The 12,946-nt window shown below is 35.7% G+C and overlaps 1 protein-coding gene across 1 annotated transcript in view; it reads left to right on the top strand.

Annotated features, from left to right (window-relative positions):
* The first annotated feature begins 584 nt into the window (after nt 1–584).
* LOC145685971 (uncharacterized) overlaps nt 585–12,946 on the top strand; it is a 1,426,958-nt gene continuing 1,414,596 nt past the window's right edge. Inside the window, 1 exon segment of the mRNA XM_081758763.1 lies at nt 585–1,289. The gene's annotated coding sequence lies outside the window, so the exon portion shown is untranslated.

The raw sequence follows: 12,946 nt of genomic DNA, 5'->3' as shown, positions 1-12,946 counted from the left end.
ATTTCATTTCATACTCGATGAGCAGCAAATTCGATTTGCAGTTGGCCTAATTCGCTCTCTTCGACAGAATGCTACTATTGCAAGCTAGCTTGTGATTCGGCATTTCTTATTATTATTATTACTATTTACTAAGGGAAACAATCGGTAAAGAGGCAGGTGTACTATATGTTCTTCCAATTCGACAGGAATGAATGTGTGTATTTTATTATATTTTTTCTTCCACTCTAGAATAGTGCTTGAGTAAGTTTAGTCGTGATTTGGTGGACCCACCATCACCAAACTAGCGCCAAAGGCTACATACCGCTAACCCCACCTCATCGCTGTTCAGTTTTCTTTTCAATGCTTTTTTTTGACAATTGAACACGCGGGAACATGGGTTAGGACAAAGGAAAAATAAGTAGGGGGTTCGTTTTGTACAAGGTTCCTTCTTCTTGTCAAACCCTCTGCCTCTTTTTCTGCTCCCCCTCCCCTATCCATACAAGTAAGCAGGCAAGGGACACACACACACACACATTACCCGGCAACCCTGAACCTGAAGTTTTATATTCAACCCGAAGCAGCACAGCAAGGCAACGTTGCTAGCTTAGAGTACAGTGTAGAGAAGAGCACGAGAGGTTGGTCTTTTCAGTTTGACTTCGGATGGTTGTGACGGGAAGAGTTTTTAGTCAGGGTGCTTTTGCTGTGCTCTCCGCTCTACTCTGCTTCTGGTAGTTGCAGTCGGTCGGCTCGGATCAGTGTGTTTATAACTTAGGACATCGGTCGCCTGTTCTCGCTTCTGTATTAGTGGGGGGAGTGTACTGAGTGAATGTGTTGAATACGGACCGCGACACTTTACTATAGTTATACTACGAGGGCTTTTTTTTTTTTTAAATATATATATACTTCAAGTCCAATGTTCTTGTAACAATCTGCTGGGCAACTTATTGCTGTCGCCTTTTTCTCTGTAGTCACGTGTCTTGGAGATTGGCGTGTGGATGTGAGTGCATGCGTGACTATAATCATCGAGTGAGTGAGTGACAACTGCAAATTGTAACTGCTGCACCCGTGTTCTTTTTTTTCCTTTCATTTTTCTTTCTTTTAACTCGTGTTAAGTGTGTATGTGTGAGTTTTAATTAATTGCTGTGCGCGCGACGACGAAATTATGACACAAGTCACTGGTTGACAGGTCCCTGGCTCCTCGCTTTGAAAGGCAAAGGATTTTTTTTTTTTTTTTTTTTTTTTAATTTCTACGGTCCATTCCTTTCTGGTTGGGGAAAAGTAGTAGATCCAAACTGGAACCTTATCATAAGGTAAGTAAACGAACTGTGAATATTATTATTTATATACTGTACCTTATTAAATGTTTATTGATATTTTGTATTTCTGTTTATGTAAATGTCGTTAAGTTAACGTCGTTGAGTGTACCAGCAATGTAATTGTTCCTATTGGTGGAAGTACTAGGGATACTTTCATCCACGTGACAATAACATTTGCCTGTACCGCGCATTCTCCGGTCTGGTCATGTTTTCTGTTGATGACATGACATGCGCATCGTAAAGTATGTAATAAGCCTTATTATTATAATTTAACAAAATTCTTGTTTCGAATTACAAATTTATTTATTTATTTTCCTAAGGAAATTACCCAATAGTAGAATTCCTAAAGCACAATTAGGCCTATACAAGTTTGTCGAACTTCGTATATTGCTGGCAAGATTTCGGAGAATTGAATTCAAATATGCAGCGGGTCAGTTACACAAAATGAGCATAATATTACAAAATAAAAATATACATATTTAAATATTCATATACATTCAAGTCGAAGCATAGGCCTCTGTATCCAGGAGGTTCTAGGGGGACCGCCCCTCCCCCCCCGTAAAATTTTCACGGTAGGCTTGCAAATGAACTATAATATGGTTGGATCGGGCCCACCCTACATTTTTGGGCTGGCTTCTGGTCTGACGCCATAAATATCTTTGAAAGAAGTGATGTGAAAAAAAAAAAAAAAAGGTGAAACGTTCAACTAATTTCAATATGACATTTTTAGAAAAAGGCAGTATCCAAAGAGGAAATTGGTGGGGCGAATTCTACAAATTTAAGCAGAAATGTTGAGATATTTCCGGTGTTCGGATTCCACGTTAATCAATAGGTCCCGTCTCATATAGCCTCGCTGCTGAAAGGGACGTTAAACTCAACTCCGATTACGTCTTTTTAAACACATGCAGAAATGCATTGTTTTTTGTGTGTTTTTTAAAAGAAATCTAAAATTTCTATAATGCTCATGATGGCGTCTTATATAATGTGATTATTAAGAGAAATTATGACAGTGATTTGTTTCTTTAGGCGCGGCATAAGATATAAAAAATCAGTAATTGTACCCAAATCTCATATTTTCAGCTGTGAAAAAAAGAAAAGGAACCAGTATATGTATCATAAAGTTTATTTAGTTCGGCTAGCTGGGACTTCGACCCCCAGACCCTCAAAGTTGCTCGATCTACGGCCGCACACTCCACATATCACCCTTTGGTTCATTTCTTCACACGCATATAATACATTTATTATATAATATTCTTTCCGAGAAATTAAAACCTTTTCCTCTCTTAGAGAGCTCCTTCGTGACTAAGAGGTTAGCGTTCGCGCCTTTGTCGTGGAAGTCCCGGGTTCAATTCCCGGCGGGAGCTCATGTGGTTCGGATTCCACATTAAATAGTAGGTCCACGTCTCATATAGCCTCGCTGCTGAACGGGACGTTAAACTCAAAATCAACTCAACTCAGCTTTTCCCCTCTTAGGATACACATTTCTCTCAAAGTGAAATGATAAAAGACCCATGTCGGGCTGCTCAAACACTGTGTTCAAAAATTAATTTCAGATGGTTTATCCCCCTCTTTTCCCCTGAAGGTGAGACTAACACCTCAAAATAATTTTTATTTGTTGAGAAAATAAATAGAATTTGACCCTCTTCTCGCGTTAAAAGTGGAATTTCAGGAAATGCTGTGCAGAATTTCCGAAAAACATTGTGGTGTATGCTCGCTTGTTTACAATAAAAAGTTTATCTACCAGGTATCATATCCCTAATATGTACAATATTTCTCTAGACTAAAGGAAATATTAATTGATTTGGGTTTTTTAAATGGAAACGTTGACGCCGATTTCTTTAAGTAGAGACCGACGACTCATTTGCAACCTGTACATACAGTACATAGGACAAGTGAAGTTGCGCTTGAATGAAGGAGAGGAGGCTAATGTGGAGATTGGAAGAGGAGTCTGACAAGGATGTAGTATGTCGCCCCAATTATTCAACATTTATAGCGAATGTTTAATGAAGGAAGCATTAATGGGAATTGCAGATTTCAAGATCGGAGGGCAGATCATTAACAAGATCAGGTATGCAGATGACATGGCTAAAATAGCTAGAACCGAAGAAGAACCACAGGAAATGGACAAAATAGATGACACTGAGAAACTGTATGGAATGGAAACCAACATCGACAAACCGAAAGTCATGAGAATATCCCGTAGAAACTCGCCCTTACGGGTCAGAGTAGGAAAAAAAGAGAACTTGAAGACGTCGATCATTTGAAGTATCTGGGAAGTATTTTGACGTGAGATGCTTACTGTACCAAAGAGATCAGGTCAAGAATTGCCATAGCCAAAGAGGCATCCTCCCCTCAAAAAAAATAATCACTCTTAAGTAGCAGGCTTAATACTGGACTAAGGAAGAAAATAGACTGGTCAAATGCCATATATGGAGCATTAGGCTGTATGGTTCAGAGACATTACGAGAGTTAGAGAAAACATACGTAGAGAGCTTCGAAATGTGTGTTGGAAGAAGATAGAGAGGATAAGATGGACAGAAAGAGTAAGAAACGAAATGTTTTAAAATGGATAGGAGACAAGAGGACTGACCCTTTTAGCCAGCATTCTTCGTAGGAAGACCGATTGGATTGGACACATCTTGGAAAGAAATTGTCTTCTTCATGTTACCATAGAAAAAGAGATGGGAGGAAAGCAAGGAATAGGTATTAATAGAAGAACACAACTGATCGATGATTTGAAAAACGAGAAAATATTGAGAGTTAAAAAGAGAAAGCTAAAGATCAAGAAACGTGTAAGAAACATTTCCAACCTAAACTAAACTTAAAAAAAAAAAAAAAAAAAAGTCCCACGACCTGCCAAAGGGCAGAATATCTACTACTACTACTATTACTACTACTACTACTAATAATAATAATAATAATAGAAACGTTAGCGATGAGACTACTATATACAAGAAAAGTTTATAAATATTAACTGAATGGTATTATGAAACGGGATTGGGGCCGCGGTAGCTCAGTGGTAGAGCGTTCATCTCTGGTGTGTGGGGTTCCTGGTTCAATCCGAGCTCGCGCCAAGGGACTTTGTGGTGTACAAACACTGTGTGTGGGGGTTTTCTCCTGGTTCTGCCGTTTCCCCCCACTTTATTCATTTCATCATATTAATTTCTCAACATGACCGTCTTCTTTAGTTTAGCCAACATAACTGTGGGACGTAAAACTGAAATATTTCTTTTCATTTTACGAAACGGGATTTTCTCTGGTAGAATATCTACAGAAAAGGCATCATTTAACATATGTGTTCAGCGCACGACTTAAAATATGTGCATGACTGCTTTAATTAAGTTTGATTCGGTTCAGTATATCCTTTTGATTTTCGTGCAAAACTATGTGAAAGAAATCTAAAGTAAAACTAGTATCTCTGGCAACCCTGCCATGTGATTGATGTCACTTGCAAACAAGGAAGTTAGTTCGGAAAGTTGCCGCATGCACAGATAAATCAAACTAGTAATACCCAAGAAACAATAATTTTAAGAATGATAAAAAAAAATGCATCAAAAGATTGCGACCTTGGCCAATAATTAGTTTTTGGATCAGGGGCCACAACATTTTTGAACGGCCCCTAAATTGAGTTTTCGTATTTTCTACGGAATAAGCCCATCATACTAAGTTAAATGTTCTCCAGATATAAGGTATACAAGAAATTTTTTGAGTGAAATATATTGGATCTTTTGATCCAAAAATGGTGTTAAAACAACTAGATTTTGACGCAGCATGATTACCACTTTAGCGTGTTAATTCAAGATCAAGAGTCCGGTGTTCCGGTTAACACAGGCCTGGTGTTAGCGATTCGACACAGAGACGCTGTTTAATGGTGTGAAAACAACACTTCAACGGTGTTACAGAACTAAGTAGTTGTACGAAGGAGCGCGGAAATAGGAACAGCGTCATGGTGATCTTCCTGTATGTTCCATGTGTTATTAGTAACATCCCAAGAACCATTGAGATACTAATAAGTGTACTGAGAACAATGGTTTAGCATCCTCAAAATCTGTGTATCAAGTAGTTACACCTATATTGTAAATTGTAACGTACACCTCGCCTTGAAGGACATAATAAATATAAGTAACTGACACTGAAAAATTTGTATTAGTTTTTATATTTAGCTATGAGCAAAGCATTACTCGGTATATTTGTATGTAATTCCAAATAACGAACAACGTATTAGATTTCCTGCAATATTTCACGAAAATTGTTGTCAGCGGATGGATTTTCTGACAGCATTAGCAGACGAGTCAACTACTTTTCCTATGTTCACTATGTTCCTCTACGTCGTAGACTATATTTCGCTCCTCGTAACCAGTTACAAATGATTTTTGTTACACTTTATTATTGGTCATAAGAGTCACTTCCGTTTAATAAAAAACTATTTTGTAAAAGTAGTTGTTTTGCAACTGCACATAAAACAACACCAATGGTGTGTTACTAAAATGACTCCCCATAATGTCAGCTGGTTGATATAACGACTACCATTTTAATACTTTACTCCAAAGTGGAACACAGTTCAAATAGCACCAAACCTGTGTCAATATTTAACACAACTCAGATGACACAAGAGCCCTTGTGTAAAATTAACATGACCATTTTTATTGTGTAGTCACAAAATTACGTGCTTTTCCAATTAATGCGACATTTATGGACATTTATTCCCGTGTACGAATGAGGAACGACCGAACACAAACTTTAATTATTTTAATATGAAGTTTGCAACTCTAATGTCCATGACAGATTGGCAATGTGTAAGTTACAACACTTGATATTATCATCTATTCACGTATTCTGGTTTGACTCTTTCTAGCACTTTCCTGCGATCACAGAAGTCCTTAAAATGCCTGGCGTTACATACCATGACTGGAAAAGGGAGTTGCCACCTTAGAAGAACTTGTAGCTGTCATAAAAAAAAAAAAAAAAAAATCTTGAAACCGTACCATATTTCACCATGTACACATAGTCTTGAAAGGGTCATAAAACATTTTTTCCATCTTGCAAGGAGTCGAACAGTGTGCAACTTTCTGGGACGTCTTGCTTGCTACCTGCTATCGCCCTCCTGCTGACATAAAGGAAAAACCAGTTTCGCCGCTTCCGAAACAACGGATTCTTTTGGACAGGGAGGGGGAGTGCGCCAAAATACACGTTTTTAATGAGGAGGTTCACTGTTTGTCCACTAGAGTGCAGTGCTGCATAGGTAGAAATCCTTTCTTGTCTTTAAGAAGTTGTAATATGTACACAGTGAATAGAAAGATCGAGTTGCAGGTTTTTTTTGTTTTTTTTTTATGACAGCTACAAGATTCATTTAACGTGGTAATGTGGTCTAAAAGAAAGAAAAACTTTGCATTTTCTTCTTGTTGCGGCAGGCGGGAGGGGAGGGAATAGGGGAGCCTGTAAGTTTTGTGCTGGTCACACGCGCCGCACACGGCTAAATATGGGGCCGATCTCTTGTTCTGCTTCTCGTATAAAAGACTGACTCATGTTGTTTCAAGGGTGAAAGAACTCCTCAGTAGGTTTTCGAAACATTGTGTTCGGTGTGAGTCAGAAAATACTTTTCTTAATTCATTGTACAATTTCGAAAATTTATAACTCCTGATGTATACCTAAGCTTTTTCTAATCAAGGCAGAAAAGAAATAAAACTACATTTTAAATTGATTTACGTCTGAAATGTTACTGTGTAAGCTTGCATACGAAGCCGGAGACAAGTATTGCATTTGTATTATACAATACCATAGAGAATGTCAAAATGTTTAAATATGACATTTCAAATTTTACAAAGAAATGTATGAGTTTCTGTTGTTTTGAGTAACCTTTAGGTCAGAATTATCATGTATTTGAGTCAGTTTTCTATTCATGTGAGGTAGGTTCAAAACGGGGAACACTTACGGAGAATCCATTAAAATTCCGTCTCCGCTATACTTGTGGAACTTTACGCATATTTTGAAGCTTATTGGTGGATATATGATTAGCAAACATGACTTCATTATTAGATACCAGGGTTCAATTCCCGGTTGAAGCATAGGTGAATCAAGTTCTACGTCAAGCAGTAGGGCTATGTCTTGCTGATGGAAACGAATGATCCAAGGAATTACTCATTTGCTTTAGGAAGATCAAAATCGAATGCGTACTTAAATTTCAATGCATTATGAAAATGTTATCGTGTGACTATATTAAAAGTCCATAAGTATTATAAACATACAAGAAATAGAACTAGTTAAATTATCATTAATATTTTTAATTCATTTTTGTATCTGTTTTAAATTACACTGTTAATAAGTATGTAGGTTCTATGACATAAAACCGAATGGGCATGCAACCGAATGGTCTTTAGAGAATCGATTGATAAATTCAAGTTTAAGATGAGCAAAGTTGGCAACATCAAATGTTTTGCAGTTCTTGAGACGCTTGAATTCTTTGTGCTGAGGGCTCGAAACAGGCAAATTGGTTACTATTTTTCCTGTAATATTTGTACCTCATATTAGAATCTTATAATTCTTTCAAGCTGAAAAACTACTACTCTCCGAAGTCCGATAGGGGGTGATATTTTTCGGAGAGGGAGGAAAAGCCGATTTCTCCGCAACGGACATTGTAAGTTTCCTTCTGTAGAACTCAGGAGCCACCACTGAAAATTTGGGTGCCCAACAATTGTAAGTCATAGACATCGGATTTTATGCAAATGCATATTTTGTTTGCTTATATGCATATCTGTTCAACTTGGTAGGGGTTTCTAACAATAATAATACAGCTCGAATTTGAAGTTTTATAGTGCATATTTCAAAGGTTAGAGCATATATTAGTGCTTGAGAGCATATTCAGGATATTCTATAAAATTTTATTTCAGATGTAATTACGGAAAGCAGTAAACCTTTTTTTTTTTTTTTTTTTTTTTTTGTACAGTGGAAACGTGTAGAAAAGTTATGCTCCTATTATTTCGTGTAAAGGAAATGCACTCTAAAATACAAATGCAAAGAAAAACTAGAGATCGTGTTTTCATATCACTGTGTTTATTTTAATCTCATAATATGTGTGTGTTTTAAAAAGTTAGAAATAGGCTATACAGTATAAACTGCAACTGTTATAAAAATAAATTCTGAAGAGAATTCCCTGAAAGGTAAAGTTCACTTTCGATGATTTCACCTATAAAACTTTGTCACAACTTTGCTGCATGTTTGAAAATGTTAGTACATATTTTAACACATTTTACAGAATAGTTGCATGCTTATTTAATGAATTTTAAGTGCATAAAAATTCTATATCTAGACTACGCTTCAGAATTTCTGGTCTAAGCAACAGTTTGGAAACAGTTGTTAGTTCCAATTACCGACTCATAAGTTGGTAAACATCTTCCTTTTAAAAATGACATAACTTCCATTCCACTAACTATAGGGACTAATCTTACAGTTAGATACAAAGGATATAGTAAATACTGTTTCAATTGTTTCGTGAAAATTATACTTCCCTTGGGCTTATGCTATAAGTTTCTCTCTTTCTGATATAATGGTGTGGAAAGTCACGAACAATGCATTTTTAGAAACAAGTGATACGTTTTTAATCTTGATGTATTTGAACTTCTCAGTCAGAATATCCTTTCAACCCTTTGTGTACATGTGTAAACGATAGGGGAAGAAAGAGGAAAAAAGAATCGAGTAGTGCGTGATCTATAGAGAAACCTCCTCCTCACCCCCCGAAACCAAGAACGTCTGCGTTTTGTCATTGTGGCAGTTGGTTTCAATCTCCGAATCTCGGGAAGTAAACTTGGTGAAAGAATCATGGATTTCACTGCACTGTTTATATTTTGTCCTCATTTGTCAACTTTGAAACAACCATAGAAATACAATACAGTATTTCGTCGTTATTTTTCTCTCTGTCGCGGAAAGGGAGAGGGGAAGGAGAAGGAAATTGATCTCTAGCCTCACTCGTTACAGTTGTCATTTTAAAAGAAAGAAAGAAAAGTAAAAAAGAATAAAACGTGATTTGGAAAGCTCTTACATAAACAAAGAACTGTAACTGGCTACATTGCTTCTTGTATGCTGTGTCGTTCTGTATGTAAGTGAAGTTCATTAATTGGTTAGATTTCTTATTTTGTTCAAACTTCAAAATTGACTTTAAATTATTACAGTATTTTGAAACTGAAGGACATGAAAATAATTAAACTCATAATATTAAATTGTCTTTGCCCCGTTCTTCACACGGGGAGAATAGCTTTATGAAAATTGAATCTCGTCCTCCCCTAGGATACTCTTCGAGTATGAATTTGGACTTAATAGGTTTCTAGTATGTTACTATTCATCCCAGTTATACGAATATCGGTCCTTTGGACAAAGCCGAATAGGCTGTTCTAAGTTGCAGTTTGCACTAAAAAAAAAAAAACTGTAATAAGTATTATTTGTTAATGGTGCCCCATATATATTTAAGTTGTTCTGCATTATTTATCAAACAATGAATGTCCAAAAGTAAATGTGTTAAAAATTTAAAAAAAAAATGGAGCTTTAAAATCGAATACTCATTTGACACTTATTTTAATTTCGTTCCTCATTAAATGTTTAAGCTAGGTTCCCTACATTTTTATCTTTTCTTCCTCACCATTATCAATGTTCATGATGTGCACCAGACATGATGTCTTTCTGGGCTACGAATGTGATAAAATTGAATTGTGTAGTTGAGAAATTGAATTCTGTATTTGATAAATTGATAAAATATTAACAATGGCGGACTGCGCCATTTGCATTTATTGGCCGACCATAAAATCGAATTGCCTGAATTGTAAAATCATGTAATTGATAGAAGGTAGAAATATAATACGCTTAAGCCAGGATTGGGTATGGATAATGTCAAAATCGAGAAAACCAGGGTTGGCAAAAACCATGGTTTTTATTTAAAAAAACCAAAAAACCGGTTGTTTTGGTTTAAACCAGGGTGGAAAGAAATCATGATTTTTTTTTCAAAAAAATCATTTTTGTTGATTTTTTTGATTTAAATCGATTTTTTTGATTTAAATCAAATATTTTTCTTTGTATAATACAAGTCGTGAACTGAAGAAAAAAACATTAGGAATTAGTATTAAATGTTAATTATGCCATTTAAGTGAAAGTATTGGGTTTTAATTTTGAATTAATTTCCAATTGTTAACCTATTTCAATCCCAAACAATGTTTCTTAAGCATTAGGGAAAAAGTACAGCAATGTATATCAACATGACACTTTTCTTTTCACGAAAGTTACTGATATTTGGCAGGGGCATATTTTTAAACAATTGGAACTAGCTAGCGGCACGAAATACATATAAAGTACATTTCGCCTAAAATTAACTAACTCACTCTATGACCTATGGAACCCGGAGGTCCAATGCAATGTTCACAAAAGCTCTACTGACTTCTATCCTTAGTCAACTGAATCCAGTTTCTATTTTGTATTCTTATTTCTGCGAGATCCATCTTAATATTGTCCTCCCATCTGCGCCTAGGTCTTCCTAATGGTCGTTTTCCGATTGGACTTCCAGTTAAAACTTTGAAAGCGTTCCTACTTTCTTTTATTCTCGCTACATGTCCTGCCCACCTGAGCCTCCAAGATTTGATGACCCTAACAATGTTTGGTGAACGGTATAAATTATGCAGTTCCTCATCATGAAGTTTTCGCCATTCCTCATTTCCGTTCCTTTTGGTTCCGAATATTCGTTTCATGATTGTATTCTCAAATACTTTCAGTTTGCGTTCTTCCCTCAGCGTAAGCGACCATGTTTCACAACCAAACAGCACAACAGGCATAATTATCATTTTATATATTTTAAAGCTTCAAATTCCTCGACAGAATTCGCGATGATAAGAGATTTTTGAACTGAATAATAACACGAATTCCCTGTTTTTAGTCGATATTTAATTTCTTCGTGAATATCGTTTTCTGATCCTATATATTAGCCGATGGCAGAACTTTCTTTGTCTTTATGTGATGAACTTTTGTAAGTCAAAAAGTTTTCTGCAGTAATTCCAAAATAAAAAATCAAGATGATCAGTTCCAGCAGAAGAAACGCTTGTGATTGTTAAAAATATGCTTTATGTGACGTGAAAAACAGTTCAAATGCGAGTTGTCCGTGCATTTAAGACCTCTATACATAGCAGGCACGTTTTTATACTTTTCTGTTGGCTATTTTATTTCCTCTGACAATTTTTCCTGCACAGGCACGGCAAATTTTCTGCGATCACATCGCAGATCGCAGCATGTTCTGCAATGGGGTCAAGTATCCACTTTATCAAAAGTATTATTCGATATTTTAACGCATCCAAAATTTGTCGTATTACGATTCCGAAGAACTTCTATGTATTTAGTACATAAATTTCGCCAAAATTTTAAAATCTATTTTTTTTTTTTTTATTTGTTTCGGAGAGGGGATCGGATCCCTCTAAATTATCTGGAAACAAACAAACAGACGTGGACACAAAAGAGTTTTCATCTTAAATGTCCATGGTGATTTCCCCGTTGGAATAGAAATTTTAAAACCCTGTGTTACAAAGAGAAGAAAGCAGGGTTCACCTGTTACCCGTTCAAACGGGATTTTCCCTGATCGTTCTCTACATGATACTTTTTTTCATACTGTGCTTACATACATTTGAGTCTCATTGTATTATAATCATTATCTTCCATACTCGAAATAACAAAATAGAAACGAGATTTTACTTACTTTCACTTTAAATTAATTCATTTCGGAATTTGATTTAAATCAACGATTTTTATTTAAAAAATCAAGTGATTTAAATCTTGATTAAAATCGTGATTTAAATCAGACTGATTTAAATCAATCCACCCTGGTTTAAACCAGTTTTTTTTTTTGGTTTAAACCAGGTTTTTATGGTTTAGATGATTTGCTCTATATATTCATATCATATATGGACAGAAATAAGTTTGTTTCGCCTTGATGTTATTATGTAACAACCGGGTTATGCTGGAAGAGGTCACATAAGCTTAAAGCGGAATAAAAACCGCTTCTCGAGTTACATCCGAGAGAAATTGTCCTCCATTTGAACTCAGAACCAGGACTAATTGGCCACAAATGCGATACGTCTGCCGACTCACTCACAAAGGAATCCTGATTTAAAAAAAAAAAAAAAAAAAAAAAAAAAACGTTGTACTGATCTTTACATGCTTCTTAATATAACTGTCAAGAGTCATTTCAGGAGGACGAAAAGATAAACAGTTGCACAAGTGAAACCATTACACAGAATTACATATAAACAATTTCAAAGTACTACGGAGTATTGAAGAACTAATTTAGTTCAAGTTAGTTAAAACGACTTTTATTGGTCCAAATTAAAGAAATACACCGACTTAATCTGTATATCAATAAGAAAAGTGAATAAAGATACGAATTATTTGAGTCCACTTTGGCTCAAACTCATTTATACATAAATAGATACCAAAGATACTTATTTCACTAAATGCCTCTCGTGGGGTCTGTATGACCCTCCCCCCCCACACACACACAAAGTACGGCATTTTCGATGTATTTTATCAATAGTAAACATTGAAACGAAACAATATTTAGAATTTTTCTTCGATTGCAATTACATAACACTAATAACAACTACAAAAAAATCACAAAATAAACATTTATA

This window comes from Thermobia domestica, chromosome 5 (assembly GCF_964235325.1).
Source record: "Thermobia domestica chromosome 5, izTheDome1.hap1.1, whole genome shotgun sequence".
NCBI lineage: Eukaryota > Metazoa > Arthropoda > Insecta > Zygentoma > Lepismatidae > Thermobia > Thermobia domestica.
The sequence above is the reverse complement of the archived record's forward strand: the minus strand, read 5'-3'. Positions and strand labels throughout refer to the sequence as shown.